This window comes from Neomonachus schauinslandi, chromosome 5 (assembly GCF_002201575.2).
Source record: "Neomonachus schauinslandi chromosome 5, ASM220157v2, whole genome shotgun sequence".
NCBI lineage: Eukaryota > Metazoa > Chordata > Mammalia > Carnivora > Phocidae > Neomonachus > Neomonachus schauinslandi.
Window position 1 is genome coordinate 97,266,187 of NC_058407.1, and position 6,818 is coordinate 97,273,004.

The 6,818-nt window shown below is 53.1% G+C and overlaps 1 protein-coding gene across 3 annotated transcripts in view; it reads left to right on the plus strand.

Moving 5' to 3' along the window:
- The window catches only part of ANO2 (anoctamin 2), a 324,700-nt gene that overhangs the window by 257,302 nt on the left and 60,580 nt on the right, over window positions 1–6,818 (plus strand). The window lies entirely within an intron of this gene.

Genomic DNA, 6,818 nt, shown 5'->3' on the forward strand with positions numbered 1-6,818 from the left:
GAAAATTCCAGAAAGGTTTCACTAATTCCAGTCAAAGGGATTCTTTCAGTGCATTTCCCTGGCCTGGACTCTACTCACAGTGGGCCTTGACTTTGGTTTCTATGTGGATACAGGCAAGGTGCCATCTAGAGTGGAGGCCCTGCTCCCTTTAGGCGTGTGCACGTTTATAAATGTTATCTGTGTCTCTTCATAAGTTTCTTGAGAAAAGTCAGCAGAGGATGTTGCTTCAGTGTGTTTAGTGGTATGTGGCATTCTATGGAAGCACTTAAGGGGAGCCTCCAACACTCCCGGGGACTCAGGGGAGGCTCCTGAGACAAGGATTGCTCACAGATAAGTGATATTCACACAGGCAGGTGTAGAGGGAGGAGGCAGCGAGCAGGAGGACAAGAGGTTCCTGGCAGAGGGAACAGAATGAAAGGGCGAGATCAGATCCCTCAGGGGCAGGAAAGGCATGTGGAGGACTACACGTGGGCTGGGCTTGGACGATGACAACGGGTAGAATTTTGGTGCCGGGGAGGAGCCGAGAGCTCCGCCTATGGAAGAAGGAAAACACAAAGCGTGTCCAGGATGCGAGAGGAGCCCGGCGTGGCAGTTCCTTTTGGGTCCGAGGCATGTCCAGGGCACAGTGGAGGGGGGAGCTGGACCCAGAGCATTAACTGAGAGCTGATTTTTCAGTGAAAGACCTTGGATGCCAGGCTGAGACCTCTGCTTATTTTCATAGACAAGGAGAAAGTGTTTGCTGGAGCTCAAAGGGTCATCCAATAAAAAGTACCCATCTTTCTGGCCTGATCTCTGAACCGGCTGAGAAGTAAGGCAAAGGCAGATGTAGGCAAAAGCCAAGATTTCACTTTTACAGCTAAGAAAGGCTACATGGGAGGAAGCAGCTTAACAGGAGAGGCAGATAGGCTTCGCAGTACCAGATGACAGACAGACTCCCCCGCCAGCAGTGGAGGACAGGGAAGCCTGGGAAGTGTTAGGACATGGGGTGGGGAGGCCCAGAAGAACACCTGCTTCCTGCAGCTCTTGGCTTCCCAGAGGAAGGGTAGAGAAGAGGGTAGATGAGGAATGCCAGTGTCATCTTCCAGACGAACCAATGAGATAAGCTTCTGTCCCCAAGAAGGGAAATGAGTGAGGTAGGGGAGACAAGGCAGGGCTTGACGACTAAGCCCTCTCCCTTCACATCAGAGAGACATCAGGAGAGGAAGGAAACGTTCCCCATCCCCCGCAAGTGCTCTGACCTCACACCATTGGGGAGGTTTTGAAGAGGGTGACGCGATTGGAGCTGTATGTTTGCAAAACTGTCCCAGCAGGGACATAGGATGCCCCCGAGAAGAGAGAGGCGGGAAGGCCTATTGCAAAGGAGATTATTGAGTGTGTGGGCAGGAAGAAAGGAAGGAAGAGAGGAGCAGGAAACCAGTGATGGTGCAGAAACATCTCCCTGCCACTCATCTGCATTACTTTATGTCACTTGTCTTCCACAACTCTAGAGAGTGCGAGGCCTATAAGCTGGTGTGGCCCACAGTCCAAACCTCATTAACAAGTATTTACCTCCCGTGTACAAGGCTGGGCAAATTCTCTTTGCATCAGGCTGGAAAACACTTTCCACACCGTGAAGCTACATCCACTGTTTCTAATAGCACTCCCTCCCTCACCCAAAAAGTTCAGGCTCCTCCTGGCTGTGAAACCAGTCTGTGCCCTGGAAAGGAGATGAAATTCTAGCAACTACAATTTGTTCTTTGTGATAGTGATACTCATTAAGCAGCTTTAGACTTAAAAGAATTCCATTATCCCAATTCATCCTCACAAAAACTGTGTGTGGTCAGCAAGGGAAGTATTATATCCTCATTTTACTAAGGTTCACACTCAGATTCTCCCTCTGAAATGAAGATACCTTTTGTGCGATGCTGATGTGAGTTTCTTACTGTCTGGATTGAAGTGATGTATTGGGTCTCCGTGTAGGAACCCACGTGGGCCTCCTCCCCAGATGGCTGCCCTTGTCTGCCCTACACCGGGTGTTCCCAGAGGGCTCAGAGAGGTGCTTTTGTATAATGGAAGGGCCACTGAATTCGGGAGCCTGGTGGAAGGAAACTGAGCTCTGGGCCTGGCTCCTTCTCCCTCCCATCCCCTGATGTGTGGCAGTGGGCAAACCAGGGAGCTTTTCTGGAATGAATTTTATTGATCCTTCCTTCATCATTTTCCTCCTTCCTGTCCACAGGTCGTCACCTCTGTGTGGGCTGTTGTCATAGCCTAAGGACTGTGCCCTTGTCTTTAGCCCCTTTCTCTGGGCCTCTAGCTTGGAAATCCCACCCAGTCAGTCTTTCTCAATCCTTCTCCCTGGGCTGGGGGAGGGGAGCACCACTCCCATCGGCCCCCACAGAGAGTTTCCTTTTGGTCTTGGATCAAATATAAACTAACATTTGAGGCTCTCAGCCACCTTCTTCCCAGTGTCCTCCACCACCCTGGCGACCCACGCCACTCACGGTCACCCCAGATCACCCTTTGTGTTCCCACCTCTGTGCTGTGCTTAGGCTGCTGGAAGCGCTCTAATAGCCCTCGGTGACCCTCCTTTTAAAGGACCTCGAGAGGCCTGCCTCCCCCATCCTTTTCTGGACACTCAGCCCTCAGGGAGTTTCCTCCCACCCACTTCTGAACTCCTCGGGTGCAGATCACGCGTTCACTCGTTCATCCCCCGGATGTGGAGTGCCCACTTTCTGCCAAGCACGATTCTGGGAGCACAGCCGTCGACAGGGAAGACATGGTCCTGCTCTCACTGTGCTTACGCTGTAATAAGGGAAAGATAGACAGTGAGTGGGAACATCTCCCAGAGGGTGAGAAAGCAAAATGGTCATGGGACCGTGGTGTGGGGTTGTGCGCTCTGGTCCGGTGGTCGGGAAAGGCCTGTTGAGGTGGTAACGTGGTGGCTGAGCCTGGGGTGACAGGAAGGGACCAGCACACAGAGACCTGGGGGGAGGGCTCTAGGAAGAGGGGACACCACACCAGAGACTGGTGGCCCATAAACCAGCAGGTGCGAGTAAGCTTGGGGTGCATTATCTGCTCCTCTCACTGTCTTCTCTCATCGCTGGACTTGTCTGTGTGTTTACTAGTCTTAGAACAGATGAGGCTCTGCCAGGGTGAAAAATTAATCTTAAAATCTCAGGTGCGTAACACGAAGTTGTTTATCTGACCTCGCTCACGCTCCATGTCCTTGGTGTCAGGGCAGGGGGCTCGGGCTCCCACAGCCATGGGAGGACCACACCGACGGAGGCCCCGCGGACGCCATGTCGGTTGTGAGCCGCTCCAGTCCAGGAGCGCCATCCCTCCCTTCCGCTCACCAGCACGCTGGCTGGAAGCGGCCTGTGAGGACGCGGGAAAATGTGTAGAAGTGCGTGGACATTCCGTGAGTGGGAAAGGTCCCTGCTGCTGACTCCAACAGGCCGCAGAGCCCTGGAGGACAGCTGCTCGCTCTTACGTTTTCTTTGTATCCCCTGCATGGGGCCTGCCTCACAGTAGATCTTAGCACAACTTTGTCGATGTAGTTATTGGCTAAATCCATCTCTGTCTTCATTTGTGCATTTGAAAATTTGTTTTCAAGGAATGCCCATAGGCTAGGCATCCTGCCAGCCACAGTGGGAGTTACAGTGAGCATTTATGCATTCATTATTTCCTACTTACCAGAGGATTTGAAGGGATTTTGAGATGAAGAAGGTAAATGTGAAGTTGTCCTGATGGGACAGTGACTGAAAGACGCAACAAAGGCATCTGAAGACTTGACGCATCCTTAATGGCAGAGGGTGCGTGCGAACCCACTGACGGAGGTGGCCATGCACAGTGGGGGTGCCCAGCACCCCTGCAGGTAGGGGGTGGCTGCAGAGTCCCCCAGGCCTCCCTGGGGACACAAAGCTGTGAATAATGCCACCTAATGGAATGAGGATTCTGCCAGGCTTAGGGGCTTCCTTTGCCATTCTCACGCTGGCTTTAATACCCGTCTGGCTTCTTGCCTCAGATCTCCTGATTGATGAGGAGGCTGTGACGACCGCCTTGCTCACCAGGTGCAAACAGCTGGTGTAAACAACCCCAACAAGTTCCCAAGTGTTTCCTGCAAGGCTGGGTGGTGAATACCCATTTCTTGGGAGCATCCCCCAGCAGGCCCAGACATCAGGCCAATCTGAGGTCCATTCTTGCCACAAGTATTTGTGACCAAAAAAACCCCAGAATTTGCTAAGAGTTGGCTCCGCCGTGGTAGATAAAGGCAGTGATTTTCTCCCTGGCTGCCATGTAACAATGGTCATGGGCTTGGGTGCAAGACACACTGTGATCTGGTGGAGGGAAAAGTGAGTGAAGCCTGGGCCTTGGTGGCCAGGGCCCTCTATATAAGGTGCGTAGCCTGGTTCAGCAGCAGCAGTGATGAGTTTGAGGATCCCAGTGAATGGGTGGGACAGGGTGGTCTCCAGTGATCTGTTCATTCTTAAAGGGGTCTCAGATGGTGGTTCTAGGAAAGGGTCTGGCTCCTGGGATGGGAAACAAGCAATAGCTGTCCAGGACATTGGATTCCCAGGCAAATCAGACAGGGCTCAGATGTCCTGGGAGCCAGGGGATGAAGCAAGGTGACAAGGGTCACCAAGTAGACGAGCTCGAGGCATGCTTCGGTCCTACTCTGTTCAGCTGCCATCCCAGAATCCCACTCTGTGGGATAAACAGCGGAAATGTGTTTCTCCTACTCTGGAGGCTGGAAGTCTGAGGTCAAGATGCCTGCAGGGTTGGGGAAGGGTCCTCGCCCAGGCCACAGACTTCTGGCTGTGTCCTCCCCTGGCAGAGGGAGTAGGGGCCTCTCTGGAGCCTCTTTTATGAGGGTACTCATCTCACTTGTATGAGCTCCATCCTCATGGCCTGAGCCCCTCCCAAAGGCGCCACCTCCTAATACCATCACATTGGGGATTAGGTTTTCAACATGTGAATTTGGGGGGGACACAAACATGCAGATCATAGCAGCTTCCTCCTTGGGACACAGGCAGATACCAGGCCTTTGAGACAGCAAGCTTCTGAGCCCACACAGAGGGAGCAGAATGTCTGGTGCTCCTGAAAACCGCAGGGTCTTATGCTGACGGAGGTAGGCCTGGATCTGGCTTGGCCTGGAAGGGAAGCCTATCTGCACTCTAGTTGTAGGGAACTCTTCTAGCTGGAGGCAGGGTGGGGGAGGCAGGGCTCACAGCAAGCTTCTAGACTGAATACCCTGGATGCCAGCCGCTTGCTTTTCTTGGGACCAGTCTCCATCTCTAGCTCTGCCACCTCTGCCTCTCCCTTCCAAAACTGTGTGTGTGCGCAGTGCTGGTTGTGTGAGGAGCTGGGCAGTTCACCCTTCACGCTCCCAGTTACAGGGTTGGGCTTCTTGTAGGTGCTCAGAGAATGGTGAGTGTGTCAAGTCAGAGTCTCCAGTTCTCCTGAAAGTGGCTGTGTTTGTGAGTTGTTTAAATATTGCCAATGTCCTGCAGCGTTGCCGCCCTGGGGCCACTGAGGTGGGGCCAGGAAGAGAACGAAAGGAGGGGTGGGGTAAAGGACCTGGTGTTAATGGAGCATCCACCTCTGTGTATGGGGCACTGGTGGGCATTGGACATACATTATGCCACGGAATCTTCACCGTAGGGCCAGGAATTGGTCATTGCTTTCGTTGCTCTTCTGGGAAGCCTGAGGAGGTTTAGAAACTTGACACGTGAGCACATGGTTAGTGGTGTGTGTGTGTGTGTGTGTGTGTGTGTGCATGTGTGTGCACGCGCACGCACACGCATGCATGCACGTGCACACGCCAAACACTGCTCTAACCACTTTCTGTTTATCAATATACTTAATCCTCAAAACAGCCCCAAGGACGTCGGGAGTCTTAACATGCCCATTTTAGAGTCAGAAGACAGCCACAGAGAGATGAAGAACAGGCCCAAGGTCTTGGGGCTGGTGGGGGTGAGTCAGGCCTCAGCTCTGAGACCCTGACACTCTACTGTCTGGTAATATGTAGCCGTCCTTGTCCTCAGGAAAGTGTAGAGGTATTGAAAAAGGAAAGGAAAACACCATGAGAGGCTCCAGACGGTTTACAAGGCAACGCCGCCACCCATGTGGGTGTCAGGTGGTAGGGGTCTCGGGAGGGGCGGGGAGACTCAGAGGGAGCCAGCTCTGTGTGCACTGTCACCTGCCTCCTAGGCCCGTGCGCATGAGGACACCTGCGTAGGTTCACAGACTTTGGGGTCCTGCATGCTTTATTAAACTAAAAAAAATTTTTTTTGAAGAATTGAAATGCCTCAGTTTAAAATTTTGTATCCAGTTCTAAGCTGTCCCCAGGGAAAGCCGATCTATTACAACTAAGGAGAAGAGGGAGGGAAAGAAAAAAGGGAGAGGAAGCTCAGTACCAAAGGCTGTCAGGACATCAAAAATTCTTTGAAGAACGTTTTGGACATACACGGATGGATCTAATTTTCTGTCAAATGTGGACAATGTGTGTTTTCAGAGTCAGGGGGAAGCGCTACTTTGTTGGCTCCAAGCACTGGGACAAGGGGAGTCGGCTTCACTGCAGCCTGAGCCTGCTCGGGATCGTATGTTCACAGCAGGGATACGTGTGGATGCGTGTGGATGCGTGTGGGCCAGGACGTGTGCCTTCCCGGTATGGGGGGTGGGGGCGGGTGGAGACCGTAGTGCTGGGAATTTGAAATCTGGCCTGAGAGTCAGATCTGCGGGGTCGTATTCGTGCTCTGCCGCCAGTTCCTGACTCTCTGGGTGGCCTCAGGCAACGGGGCGGGGGGGGGGGGGGGGGGGGGGGGGGGGGGGGGGGGGGG